This window comes from Cherax quadricarinatus, chromosome 60 (genome assembly GCF_038502225.1).
Source record: "Cherax quadricarinatus isolate ZL_2023a chromosome 60, ASM3850222v1, whole genome shotgun sequence".
Classification (NCBI taxonomy): Eukaryota; Metazoa; Arthropoda; class Malacostraca; order Decapoda; family Parastacidae; genus Cherax; species Cherax quadricarinatus.
In genome coordinates this window covers 15,102,678-15,118,259 of record NC_091351.1, presented here as the reverse complement: position 1 = coordinate 15,118,259, position 15,582 = coordinate 15,102,678, and the positions used below count along the sequence as shown (strand labels likewise).

Genomic DNA, 15,582 nt, shown 5'->3' with positions numbered 1-15,582 from the left:
TCCAGGGAGGGGACACAGAAACAAGAGGCCACAATTGGAAGTTGAAGACACAAATGAGTCAGAGAGATAGTAGGAAGTATTTCTTCAGTCATAGAGTTGTAAGGCAGTGGAATAGCCTAGAAAATGACGTAGTGGAGGCAGGAACCATACACAGTTTTAAGACGAGGTTTGATAAAGCTCATGGAGCGGGGAGAGAGAGGGCCTAGTAGCAACCGGTGAAGAGGCGGGGCCAGGAGCTAGGACTCGACCCCTGCAACCACAAATAGGTGAGTACACACACACACACACACACACACACACACACACACACACACACACACACACACTGCATAGCTGCAGAGAGCAGGAAGTGGGAGATGCAGCCTGAAACAGCCTAAAGAACTAAAGAGCAATATGGGCATGACATCAGAAACTGCTTCCTCAGTCACAAATGAGGGAAGTGTAGGGAACGAAGGTGTGTAACTGTATGCAGAGGCCCTATCAGACCATCATGGAGCTTGAGAGAAAAAGAGGAGCACATCAGGAACACTTGAAGAGACAGTAGAAAATGAACGAGCTAAGCCATACGTAGAGGCCCTAACAGACCACAGTGGTGCCCAGGGAAAGCTGAGAAGGGAAAATGACAGACCACTGGGCCCAGAGACAACAGATAGTGAAGAGATTGAAGTAAGAAGACAAAGGCAGAAAAAAAGCAATTGAAAGTATCATGAAAGCAATAGGAGATGACGACATGATCCAGCTGGCAAGTTTTCTGAGAATATGAGGGTTTGCAAGAGGAAGAAATCAACCAGTCAAATTGATTTTCAGAGCAGAATTGGATCGAAACAGAATCCTGCAGGAGAACCCATGACTAAGTGGCATGTCAGCATACCAGAGGGTGTATCTCGATTGCAACAGAGCGTGAGAAGAAAGGTAAGACTGAAAGAGTGAGTACAAAGATGAAAGGAGGAAAGGGAGGCAAAGATGGAGATGGACAGGAGAACCCAGACTCAGGGAAAAGATCAAATACAACTTCCCTCACAACCATCCACAGAAGCCCTCCAACCCTGACAACCCCAATGCAACCAAATATTCTAACCCAAAACCCACATGTTGTACTCAATGACCCTACCCACCTCATTACAAACTCCACCTTCACAGCAACCCCCCATAATTCCTCGTCAGGTCTCCCACTTCCTCAACCCCAGCATACCCCACAGACCACAGTTTTAGAAAAAAATTGAATGTTTGGTACACAAATGCAAACAGAATAAACAATAAATGTAACGAGTGGCATGAAAGAATCAAGGAGACATCCCCAGACATAATACCACTCACAAACACGAAACTCACCAGGATGATAACAGATACAATCTTTCCACCCAGACATCAGATTCTGAGGAAAGATAGAGGGAGCAGAAGGGGAGGAAGAGCTGCACTGATCATTAAAAGCCAGTGGGGATTTGAGGAAATGGAAGGAATGGATGGAATGGACGAAAGAGACTACATAGTAGGAACAATACAGTCTGGGGGCCATAAGGTGGTAAGTGCAGTGATGTACAACCTGCCACAGAACTGCAGGGGGCCAAGAGAAGAATACGAAGAGAGCAACAGAGAAATGGTAGATGCACTAGCCGAGGTAGATAGAAGAGCTCACATGGAGGGGGCAAAGTTACTAGTTATGGATGATTTTAATCACAAGGAGATTGACTGGGAAAACCTGGAGCCCCGTGGGGGTCCCAAAACATAGAGAGCCAAGATGATGGATGTGGTACTGGAAAACCTCATGCATCAACATGTTAGGGACACTACCAGAGAGAGAGGTGAGGATAAACCAGCAAGATTGGATCTAGTATTCAGGTTGAGTAGTTCGGACATCAAGGATATCATGTACGAAAGGCCACTTGGAGGTTTGTTCCCAAGAGCAACAGAAATAATGGGAAGCCCAGAATGAATCCTTAGTTCACACAAAAGTGTAGGGAGGCAAAAACTAAGTGTGCTAGAGAATGGGAAAAGTACAGAAGACAAATGACCCAGGAAAATAAAGAGATTAGCCGAAAAGCCAGAAACAAATATGTACAGATAACTAGGGGATTCTCAGCGACAATACGAAAATGACATAGCATCGAAAGTCAAGTCTGATCCGAAGCTGTTGTATAGCCACATCAGTAGGAAAACAAAAGTAAAGGACCAGGTAATCAGGCTGAGGAAGGAAGGTGGGGAGTTCACAAGAAATGACCAAGAAATATGTGAGGAGCTCAACATGAGATTTAAAGAAGTACTTACAGTGGAGACAAGAAGGTCTCCAGGAAGTCAGAATAGGGAGGTACACCTACAAGTGCTGGGTGAAATACACACAACCGAGGAGGAAGTGAAGTATCTCAAAGGTGGTGGGATCAGACAGCATTTCTCCATGGGTCCCTAGAGAGGGAGCAGAGATACTGTGTGTGTCACTAAAAAAAATCTTCAACACATCTATTGAAACTGGGCAACTACCTGAGGTATAGAAGATGGCAAATGTAGCCCCAGTCTTTAAGAAAGGAGACAGACGCTAGGCAATAAACTACAGACCTGTTTCACTGACATGTACAGTATGCAAAGTCATGGAGGTTATCAATAGGAGAGTGGTGGAGCACCTAGAAAGAAACAAGCTTAAAGCGACAACCAGGACGGTTTCAGGGAAGGAAAATCCTGTGTCACAAACCTACTGGAGTTTTATAACAAGGTAAATTAAGTAAGGCATTAGAGAGAGGGGTGGACATATTGCATTTTCTTGGACTGCAAGAAGGCCTTTGACACAGTTCCTCACAAGAGGTTAATGCAAAAGCTAGAGGCTCAGGCACACATAACAGAAAAGGCACTGCAATGGATCAGAGAATATCTGACAGGTAGGCAACAACGAGTCATGGTATGTCACGAGGTGTAAGAGTGGGCGCCTGTGACGAGCGGGGCTCCACAGGGGTCAGTCCTAGAGCCTGTGCTGTTTTTAGTATATGTGAATGACATGATGGACGGGATAGACTCAGAAGTGTCCCTCTTTACAGATGATGTGAAGTTAATGAGGAGAATTAAATCGGATGAGGATCAGGCAGAACTACAAAGAGACCTGGACAGGCTACAAGCCTGGTCAAGCAACTGGCTCCTTGAATTTAACCCCGCTAAATGCAAAGTCATGAAGATGAGAGAAAGGCAAAGAAGACCACAGACAGAGTATAGTCTAAGTGACCAAAGACTGCAAACCTCTATTGAGGTGCACATCAATCAGGTAACTGCTGCAGCATATGGGTGCCTGGCAAACCTAAGAATAGCGTTCCGATACCTCAGTAAGGAATCGTTCAAGACCCTGTACACCATATACGTCAGGCCCATTTTGGAGTATGCAGCACCAGTTTGGAATCCACACCTGGTCAAGCACGTCAAGAAATTAGAGAAAGTGCAAAGGTTTGCAACAAGACTAGTCTCAGAGCTACGGGGATTGTCCTACGAAGAAAGGTTAAGGGAAGTCAGCCTGACGACACTTGAGGACAGGAGGGTTAGGGGAGATATGATAACGACATATAAAACACTGCGAGGAATTGACAAGGTGGACAAAGGCAGGATGTTCCAGAGATGGGACACAACATCAAGGGGTCACAACTAGAAGTTGAAGAATCCGATGAGGCAAAGGGATGTTTGGAAGTATTTTTTCAGTCATAGAGTTGTCAGGAAGTGGAATAGCCTGGAAAGTGACGTAGTGGAGGCAGGAACCATACATAGTTTTAAGACGAGGTTTGATAAAGCTCATGGAGCAGGGAGACAGAGGGCCTAGTAGCAATCAGTGAAGAGGCCAGGCCAGGAGCTATGAATCGACCCCTGCAACCACAAATAGGTGAGTACAAATGGTGAGTATACACACATACACACCTGCCAGGGCCAGGAGCTGAGTCTGGCGGGGCCAGGAGCTAAGTATCGACCCCTGCAACCACAATTAGGTGAGTACACACACCCACATAAATAACTGCTGCAGCATACGGGCGCCTAGCAAACCTAAGAATAGCATTCCGACATCTCAGTAAGGAATTGTTCAGGACCCTGTACACCGTGTACGTCAGTCCTGTATTGGAGTATGCAGCACCAGTTTGGAACCCACACCTAGCCAAATACATAAGGAAATTAGAGAAAGCGCAAAGGTTTGCAACAAAACTAGTCCCGGAGCTAAGGGGCATATCCTACGAGGAGAGGTTAAGGGAAAGCGACCTGACGACACTGGAGGACAGGAAAGATAGTAACGGCTCCAGGAACGGATTAATTACGAAAAACGAGGTACCACTGTATTTGGTTGGTGTTTCCTCTGTAGTGTCGACGTTGTTTTTTGTTGAGAATGTGTGCCGCTCGTTTTCTGTAGTATGTGATACAGTAAAGAAGGAAGTGCAGTGGTATGGAAATACAGTGGTCCCTCGTTTTTCGTAATTAATCCGTTCCTGGAGCCATTACTATAAATGAAATTTATGATTTGCGAATCAATTTTCCCCATAAGAAATAATGTAAATACAATTAATCCGTTCCTGACACCCAGAAGTATTAAAACAAAAAATTTTTTTACATGAAATATACATATAGTACATAAACAATACAATGGGTAATGATGAATGAAACATTAACAGCATAACACTTACCTTTACTGGAAATTTTTCTTAGTGTATGGGAGACTGGAGGAGGAGAGAGATTGGATTGTTTACAGTTTGGAAGGGGAATCCCCTTCCAGCAACACCTCAGGTACCAATTGCTTCTCTGGGGTTGCTTCTCTTCTCTGTTTCTTAATGCCACTAGGACCACCTTGAGAGTCACTCTAGTCCTGTCTCGCAAAGTAACTGTGGAGAGAGCTCTGTTTCTGGCATCTCTTAACACTTCCCGAAAATGGCCCAAGACTTTGTCACTGTACATATTTCTCACCTTCTTTACCACAGGCTTGGCACTAGGAGCTTTCTTTGGAGCCATGGTAGCTTATTTAGTAATTGCAAGCACTAAAATGAGTGGAATATTATGAAATATTTCGTAGGAGCACTTGAGGGGACCTTCACTCACTGGTAAACAATGCCAGACTGGCTGGGTAGGGAGGCTGCCCCGGCTCACACCGTGCGTATGCGTCCCGGAAGAACTACTATTCACAAGTCAACCTATGAAAAGCGAGTCCATGTTTATACGAAAATACCCCTATGATTGGCGAAATTTACGATTGCCGAGAACTACGAAAAGCGAGGGACAACTGTATATGCAATGAATTCACATTCCTCTTCGAGGAACTGTGGACTTCATACCCTGTATGCCTTTAGAAAGAATTCTATCACGATGCCCCATTTAGTTATATTTTCGTGAGGGGAGTATAAATAAAGCAAGTCGTTCATGTAAGTAGGTTTTCTATATACTGTGAATCAGAGTATCCCTGCCACTACCAGTGTGGAGGAACACGTCTACGAATGCCAACTGAGTATCTTTTTTTCTTCAAGTGTGAGTTTTTTAATCTGTTATAAGCTGTTGATGGTGTTGAGGATGCTCTTTACGTCGAGGCTCTTGGGCAAAATTACCAAAATATCATCGACGTAGTGCAACCTGGTGATTAAATTGGGGATGGCTGGCAGTATGTGATTGATTTCGAGATTTTCCATATTGCAGTAACCAGCACCATCCCACAAAAATCCGGTTCCTATAGCATTTCCAATGTCTTAGCAAAACGCTCGCTACCCACCCGATATTGCCATTAGATGACACCAGCCATCAACGTCACGTCTATACTAGGGATTACTTCAGTATATTACTCCACTGTTCGTAGGTTCTTCTCATATCTGACCCATCATACCTCAGCTGAACTAAACCAAACCATTCCACGGGCGGGGATTGAACTCGTAGCGAGTGAGTCATAGCAAACTGGCCTAGTGGATTACGAGCTGGCCTGGAGTTTTACGACTCACCCACCACGAGTTCAATCCCCTCCCGTGGTATGGTTTGTTTGCAATCGTGTCATTACGATTTCATGAGTCACTCAGCTGAACTACTACTTCCATTATCTCTACCTTCTCACAGGTTGCCACCTGACTCCCGTTGTTGTATGTATTCTTTACATAGTTGTCTCAGTAATAGGGCTGAAAGAGTCACTTCTGGCGAAACGTTTCCTCAATAAATGTCTATAACTTTGCATGTGTTTTTATGTATATATTGTCGTTATCTTACCTTTCCAGGCATATATGTAGGTGCCAGTGTGGCGGAGGAGGGGGACGGGAGTGCTCGTCCTCAAGTTTATAGTAATTATTTTTATTACATAAGCTCTGTACAGTATTAGCAATATATTATGGCTGCTTCTAGAATACTGTGTTTTGTTCTTCCTGATACAAGTGTAGTTAGTTGTGCTAGATAGTTAATGTAGGAGAGTAGATTGCCATGAACGACGACCATGTGTAATAAATGCAGAGGGACTGAAAAACATCAGTCTTTTTGGTCCCACTACACATAATATCTCCACTACACATCCTATATCCCAGAAGGAAAGTCTTTCTCATCCATTCAGCTCCCAGAAAAATCGCCAATACTGATCATCACTTGTTCTTCCAACAGGAAATGTTTCCTCTACTATCACTCCCATTTTCCATAAAGCCAACATGGATATTTCTGTCATAACCAGTAAAACAATAAAGAAAAATTACCGGACCTGAGAGACCTAAGAGCGCCACTGCTACCCGGGTTTACAGCATCCTGTTTGAAGGATATTATAAGGTGTATATCAATGAAAAATGGCATGCGTCGTTCACCACAATCTTCACTCCCACGTCATGGACTATGGAGAACAAAACCAAAGCAGGATTCTGGAAGTAACCACTTTCTTTTAACTAACAACACACAGGTATATACACACTTGCACAGGCTATTACTTACATTGTTGGTTTAAAAAGACACTGGAACAAGCACTATGACACATTAGCGTTTCTGTGCTGGGAGCTTTATCACTTCTAACATGCTAAGATGGAAAATAAAAGTAAATAAAGACTGGAAGTGAAGTGTGAGTAATATGTAGTCACTTGATGAAAATACAAGTATGGTTATTTGAGATAGCGTCAGGTAGCCCATGAGGTCACGTGATTCCAGTGTTGTGAGGTATGATGGGCTTTGCCTAATTGAATCTCATATATGTTAGTGTTTTTTAAATTTTGTAGCTGCCAGTATTATGTTCCATGGTGTCGGTGACGGTGATTAGTGAGGCGTCTAGGCACTGTCGGCGTCTGAGGTCATGTTCAGTGAGGACGAGCTGTGCCTCACTCCAACCCTTCAAATGTCTCATGGAGTTCCTGTGGAGGACACAGGTGTTCTTTAAGTCGTCCCTGTAGCACTTCCCTGTATCCTTTATGTATTTCTTGGGAAAATGTCCACAGGGAATGATGTAGACGCCTGTTGTATCGTTAGAGATGTAAGACTTCACTTCGTAGTGAATGCATTCCAGGTGAATATATTGATATTGCTTCTAACAAGCATCTCACAGGTATTACCGGCAACATCACCACATGGGAACACAACAAACTGTTTGAGGAATATTCCGTAGAGGATTTATTCAGGAAAACTTGTGCCTTAACCCGGCAGTCTGTGAGGGAATAGTTCAATAGATAGGAGTAGAGAGGGAGTATATAGTAACAATAGTTTCATTGCCGGCTGCTTGTTAAGGTAGGGTAAGTCAAGCTCCCACTATTCCCGCCTTTTTTCCCCTCCCCGAAAGTGATAGTTTCATTGCCGGCTACTTGTTAAGGTAGGGTAAGTCAAGCTCCCGCCTTTTTTCCCCACCCGAAAGTGATAGTTTGACTGCCGGCTGCTTGTTAAGGTAGGGTCAGTCTAGCTCCCGCTATCCCTTTCCCTCCTTCTTCCCCCCCCCCCCGAAAGGTGACGTGTGGGGCTCCGGTCCAAACAGTAATCAATAGACTCACAGCTCCTAGCACTACTGTAAGTACATGCCTGCCTTGTATTCTAGTGTATTTATTGGTTGAAAGCTTCACTTTTGACCAATAATAAACTTAGTCCTTTCAGTCTTGCTCTAGGTTGACTGTTGTAATAATCACCACATCTTTTAGGTATTGTACTTATCATGGAGAGTGATTTCTTAAGCAGTGGGTAACCTGTCTATCTTTCCAGCTTGGATGACAGAGAGGGCCACCTGCCAATCAATAAGCAGAACTGATGGAGATGGACTAACGTCCTGAGACTTCCGCTTTTTGGATTTAATTACCTGTGCACCTGTATGAAATTGCAGGACATAACCCCTCATCATTGCAGCGGTAAAGAACCTGCTTTCCTGTCATCAGTATATAATACTCAAGGCTATACTGTGAAGAACGAACCGGTGGGTTGTAAACAACACCTGAGACTCCCCCCCATCATCAGCAACTGCTACGATTTCAACAACACTCAGTGTCACCAACACCAGACACCCCTATATATATTAGCGTTGAATTCAGTTATCATTTATACTTTTCATTTTTCATTTTCTTTAATGTAGGATTAATATTTCATATTTAAGTGTTTTATATTTTATATTTTTCTATATAATAAAGTGTTTATGTTTGTCTGTTATTATTTCTTTTTCTATTCACTAATTTTCCTGAGGAGGAGCCAGCCTTGGTAATACTGTCTGAAGTTGTTACAGGGCTGAGTAAGCCTTCACAAGTGGCGACCTTGCCAGGATACACTCTACTGAATCAAGATTCAACTCCATCTCGAATCTACCATTGGAACTTCAATGCCGCATACCACAGACAGTTACCACCAGCCATGAGTAATCATTCTCTATGGTAGGACTACAGTACAGGTATTTAAAAGATTTGGTGATTGTTAGTCTCAATTTATTTTAAGTCAAGTCAAGGCAGGAATACTAGTTAATTCTGCCATCTATTTTTGTGTAAGCTTGAAACACTTTTGAGGATTAGACTCTAGGGACCCGAGATTTTCCAGTGACAATTTGTTTCATTGAGCTCTTTATTATGTCAAGGGAACTGTCATAGGACACTCTTGATTTGCTGGTGAGAAGATTGGATGGTCAAGTGACCCCATTCTACTTACTGTTTGCTCAGAGCCGGCATAGAACCATTCGTTTTAATTAATACATATTGTTTAATTGAAGTAGGGATCGAGCCCTCTGGTTTATTTACAGTTTGAGCGGAGCAGGAATTGAACCCTCCATTTTCTTTAATACCCGTTTCATTTCCCCTGATAGTTTAAGTTATTCTTGCAAGTATGGACGAATACCAGTTTTGGATGAATGCTGGAAGTAAGTTAGGAATAACAGGGAAAAATTTAGAATCTTTCATTAGTGCTAAGATCCAGGAAAGACTTGAAAGAGAGAGAATTGAGAGAGAAGAAAGACAGTTAGAAAGGGAAAGAGAAGAAGAAAAGGAGAGAGAGAGAATAGAAAGAGAAGAAGAAAAGGAGAGAGAGAGAATCGAAAGAGAAGAGAAAAAGGAGAGAGAGAGAATTGAGAGAGAAATCCAAGAAAGACAGTTAGAAAGAGAGAGAGAAGACAAAAAGGAGCGTGATAGACTTGATCGTGAGGAGAGAGCTAGAGTACGTGAAGAACAAGTTAAATTAAGAGAACTTGAGGAAAGAGCAAAGGATAGAGAACATGAGGAAAAAGCTAGAGAACATGAGGAAAAAGCTAGAGAACGTGAGGAAAAAGCTAGAGAACTTGAGTTAATAGAGAGAGAAAAGGATCGCGAGGTCGAAAAATCTCACCTTGAATTAGAGAATAGAAAGTTAACTCTTACACAACAACAATTAGAGGAAGGAGTAATTGAACATCATGCAGCTAGTGCACATATTCCAACACCTAATTTACCTCCCTTCACAGAGGGGGAAGACATAACTTCATACGTTATCAGGTTTGAAAATACCGCTACCCTCTGTGAATGGCCTGCTGACACCTGGGCTTCCAGGTTAGGAATGTCATTTTCCGGTACAGCTTTGAATATCTATGCAACTTTGTCGCAGGATATTATATGTAATTATAACCTCCTGAAGAAGGCAATCCTTAAAGCATACCAAAAAACCACTAATTCTTACAGGAAAGATTTCAGGTATGCCACCTTACAGCCGGGCCAGAACTTTCAGCAGTTACAGGTAACACTCTTTCGTTTGTTCGACTTTTGGATAGAGAGTTCAGGAATTGATCACAGTTATGAATCTCTTAGAGACTTCATGGTTGCTGACCAGTTCCTGACAGCTCTTCCTCACCAGATACGAATATTCATTAGAGAACGTAACCTGATTAAAGCTGAGGAAGTTGCTGAGGCTGCTGATCTGTATGCTGAGGCTCACAATTCCTATAAAGACCTAAAGGGATCGAACCCTAAGGGCAAGGGTTCATCAGACCTTAAGAAATCAAAGCCTCTAGTGGAAAGTAAAATGACTTCTTTTATTCCTGTTTGTCATTTGTGTGGTGGTAAGGGACATAAACATCCAGATTGTCCTTCTAAGAAGGTCCAAAAAGTTGGAAGATGTTTTAAAGACTGTAATGACCAAGCACCCTTCTGTTCAGGAACAGTTAATGGACTTAATGTATCTACCATTTTACGAGACACTGGATGCACATGTATAGTCATTTCTGATAAGCTGTTCCCTAACCTTAAAGAAACTCATTCCTCTGCTATACTTTCAGACTACTTGGGCCGTACGGACACTTTTCCTACCATCCGTTGTTACATTAGGTCTAAATGGTTCACAGGTTGGTCTGAAGCCGTACTAGCTCCCATCACTTCTTGCTCCGTACTAATAGGTAATGTAAAAGGTGCCATTCTTCCTTCTGAGGTTGACCTTTCATCACCAAAGATGGATATAAGTGTTTCAGATCCTCTTCCTGTAGAGTCGGAGAAGCCCCTCGAAGGTTCAGATGAGACAATGTCTCGTGAGATTCATGTGGGATTAAAAACCAGTGATGCTACTCTCGAAAGCGAGGTAGTAAGATCACCGGTTCACTTATTAGATGAAAGTGAAGATATCACCTCCGATACCATAAATGTCTTGACTAGGGCTCAGACCAAAGCCCAGGTTTCTCCTACTGTCCATCCTTTGATTTTCCCTGACTTTAAGCCTTTAGATATATCGAAGGACTCCTTTGTCAATTTCCAACGAAATTGCCCTTCTCTTCAGAATTGCCATAATGCCGCTAAACAAAATCAAGTTATCCAAAGGAAATGCTTTTCATATAAATTTGAATATATAAAAGGTATCTTGTACAAGTCAGTATTCAAATTAAATTCAGATGAGATAGACTATTCCATCTTAGTTGTTCCAAGTCAATGCAGAGAAACTGTTCTTAAAATGGCTCATGACCTGCCAGTGGCCGGACATTTCTCGCATCGTAAAACCTTAAATAAAATTAGGGAAACCTACTTTTGGCCCAAAATGTCCTCAGACATCACTACCTATTGTAGATCGTGTAAAGTTTGCCAACTGTCATCCTCCCGAGGTACCAGGCGAGTACCTATGGTCAAAATGCCAGTCTTTACGGTACCTTTTGAAAGAGTAGCTATTGACATCGTTGGTCCTTTATCTCCAATGTCATCTGGGGGACATAGATATATAGTAACATTAGTCGATTATACTTCGAGTTTCCCTTAAAGACCATAACTACTACAGAGGTGGCTGAAGCCCTTTTGTCCATCTTCTCTAGATGGATTTAGATTTTGCCACCGAAGTGGCTAGTTTATTGTGCACCCCATATCCATCCTGTGGACGGTAGCGCGAGAGCATATGGATACACAAAAGGCCCAGGAACTAGGCCCCAAAGGGTTAACAGGAATACATATGGATTTATATCTACATATCTATAGTTCACTTATCTGTTACAAGCAAATTTAGGAAATTTGCTTAGTATATCTGGTATCTTATTTTCATTAATAAGATATCTTGACATGTCACATAGGTTATTATACTGTCTGTCTCTGTATTCCTCAATAAGTGGACAATTAAGCACATAGTGTTCAAGAGAGTGACCATATGCCTGATCACATAATTTACATTTAGTTTGATCATCATCTGTGTGTCTCCCAAACTGCCAGAAGTACTTGTAACCAAGCCTAAGCCTGGCCACTACAACATCAGTCAGTCTGTTCACATTGCAAGTTGCTCCATAAACATACTTATCTACGTTCATGTTATCATAGTGGGTTATAGATCTACTCAGGCTTCTAACTGCATTCCTATAACAATCATTTTCATTATTTACTTCTCTCCTAATATTATTCATCTTCTCTAGAGTGGGCATCCCTAGAGAAATTTTGTCTGACCGTGGGACACAATTCACATCTAACTTAATGCAACATCTATACCAACTTCTGGGAGTGAAGCCTCTCTTCACCACACCCTATCATCCCAGCTGTAATGGGAGGATTGAGCTTCAGCATTCGATTCTCAAGTCCATTTTAAGGAAACTTTGCTCCCTTAAACCTAAGGAGTGGTATCGTTACCTACCCTGTGCTTTGTTTGCCATGAGGGAAGTTCCCAGTGACTCTTTGGGGTTTTCACCTTTTGAACTTCTCTATGGTAGACAGGCCAGAGGCCCATTGTCCATCCTTCATGACTTATGGACTAATGAGGAGATGAGTGCTGAGGTTCAGTCTTCTTACCAGTTTCTCCTTGACCTTAGATCCAAACTTGAGGAGACCTCTGACATAGTTTCGAAAAACCTAAGCTTGTCAATGGACCAGTACAAAACCTATTTTGATTCCAAAAGTCAGAGGAGAAGTTTTAAAGTAGGAGATGAAGTTCTTGTACTTTTGCCTATCAAGTCAAATAAATTATTAGTAGCATGGAAAGGTCCATATAAAGTATTAAAAATCTGTGGGAAAGTTGACTACCTCATAGAAGTCAAGGGGAAACCTAAACTTTATCATATCAACATCCTTAAGAAATATTACCGAAGAAATTCGGTTAACTTCCTTAATAACTTTGACTTAGTTTTTCCACACAAACTTGATACGACAACTGAAGAATGTAAGGTGTGCGTAATTGACACCTCTAACTTAGACTATGATGAAGAACTACATGACTTGGTGACTTTTGACCACTTGGACGCAACCAACATTAATATTAATGAATCTTTGGATGACCATAAGAGACATAAACTACTTCAATGTGTGAGTAACTTTTCAGACGTCTTTACTGATATTCCAGGTGTTACCTCCACGGTAATCCATAAGATTGACTTAGTGACGAACAATCCTATCAAACGAAAATTATACCCAGTTCCAGTTCACCTTAGGGATGCATTTGACCGAGAGGTAGACAAATTATTAAAACTAAAGATCATTGAACCTTCAGTATCTTCATATTGTTCACCAGTAGTCATGGTTAAGAAGGAGGATAATTCATATAGACTTGCTATTGACTTCAGAGGCCTTAATGCTATAACTCGGTGGGATGCTGAGCCTATGCCCTTAATAGATAGCGATCTACACAAATTTTATGACGCTTCCTTCTTTTCAGAGATTGATATTGTGCAGGCATATCATCAAGTAATGTTAGATCCTTCTAAGCAGTACACCGCTTTTTCTACACACCAAGGACTGATGCAATATAGAACTATGCCCTTCGGTTTGGTAACTGCCTATGCTACCTACGTGAGACTGATGAGAAAGGTCTTGGGTAATATGCCAAACATTTCAGTTTATTTTGATAACATTTACGTAATGACATCCACGTGGGGCGAACATATCCAAACATTAACATCAGTTTTGCGTAGGTTACGCTCACATGGCCTCACTGCCAAGCCGAAGAAATGCTTCCTTGGGTATAACAAGATTAGATATCTTGGACTGATACTTTCTAATAACTCTCTGCAGCCTCTCCCCAGTAAGATCAAAGCTTTATTAGAATTTAAATTCCCCAAAACCAAGAAGCTCATGCGTAGCTTTCTTGGTTCTGTAAATTTTTATGCACGGTTTATCCCGAACCTTACTGATCTTACAGGCATCTTATCCAACTTCCTTAAAAAGTCTGTGAAGGAACCTCTTGAACTTTCCGACGTAGCTCGGGAAAAGTTTAATGAGATTAAAAGTATCTTTTCGAAAGACCCTATACTTAAGTTTCCAGATATTAATAAAACATTTTGTTTAAGAACTGATGCCTCCAATACTGGCTTAGGTGCAGTGCTACTACAATACCATGATGGTACTCCCTTCCCTGTATGCTTCCTAAGCCAGAAACTCCTTCCCGCAGAAATGAGATACTCCACCATAGAAAAGGAATGTTTGGTCCTTGTGTGGGGTATCTCCAAACTTAAATTTTATTTGCTGGGAAACGAATTCATTTTAGAAACGGACCACAAACCTTTGATATACCTAGAAACTTTTAAGGGAACCAACAGTCGCCTCTTGAGGTGGACATTGGCACTCCAGGCTTTTAAGTTCCATATTGTGTATATCAATGGTTCATCCAATTATTTCTCTGACTGGTTAAGTCGTGACAGTCAGTAGAAGATTTCTTGCCTTACATGACTTCCACATGTTAGAACTTTTTCCTCGCCTATTCTTCTTATACTCCTTGACTATAAGTCTTGGTATGGGGGAGTGTGAGGGAAAAGTTCAATAGATAGGAGTAGAGAGGGAGTATATAGTAACAATAGTTTCATTGCCAGCTACTTGTTAAGGTAGGGTAAGTCAAGCTCCCACTATTCCCGCCTTTTTTCCCCTCCCCGAAAGTGATAGTTTCATTGCTGGCTACTTGTTAAGGTAGGGTAAGTCAAGCTCCCACCTTTTTTCCCCACCCCAAAAGTGATAGTTTGACTGCCGGCTGCTTGTTAAGGTAGGGTCAGTCTAGCTCCCGCTATCCCTTCCCCTCCTTCTTCCCCCCCCCCCGAAAGGTGACGTGTGGGGCTCCGGTCCAAACAGTAATCACTAGACTCACAGCTCCTAGCACTACTGTAAGTACATGCCTGCCTTGTATTCTAGTGGATTTATTGGTTGAAAGCTTCACTTTTGACCAATAATAAACTTAGTCCTTTCAGTCTTGCTCTAGGTTGACTGTTGTAATAATCACCACATCTTTTAGGTATTGTACTTATCATGGAGAGTGATTTCTTAAGCAGTGGGTAACCTGTCTATCTTTCCAGCTTGGATGACAGAGAGGGTCACCTGCCAATCAACGAGCAGAACTGATGGAGATGGACTAACGTCCTGAGACTTCCGCTTTTTGGATTTAATTACCTGTGCACCTGTATGAAATTGCAGGACGTAACCCCTCATCATTGCAGCGGTAAAGAACCTGCTTTCCTGTCATCGGGATATAATACTCAAGGCTATACTGTGAAGAACGAACCTGTGGGTTGTAACCAACACCTGAGACCCCCCCCCCATCATCAGCAACTGCTACGATTTCTACAACACTCAGTGTCACCAACACCAGACACGCCTATATATATTAGCGTTGAATTCAGTTATCATTTATATTTTTCATTTTTCATTTTCTTTAATGTAGGATTAATATTTCATATTTAAGTGTTTTATATTTCCTATATAATAAAGTGTTTATGTTTGTCAGTTATTATTTCTTTTTCTATTCACTAATTTTCCTGAGGAGGAGCCAGCCTTGGTAATACTG

At 42.0% G+C, this 15,582-nt stretch overlaps 1 protein-coding gene across 1 annotated transcript in view; it reads left to right on the top strand.

The window, feature by feature from the left end:
* The window catches only part of LOC128694388 (uncharacterized), a 102,113-nt gene that overhangs the window by 66,350 nt on the left and 20,181 nt on the right, over positions 1 to 15,582 (top strand). The window lies entirely within an intron of this gene.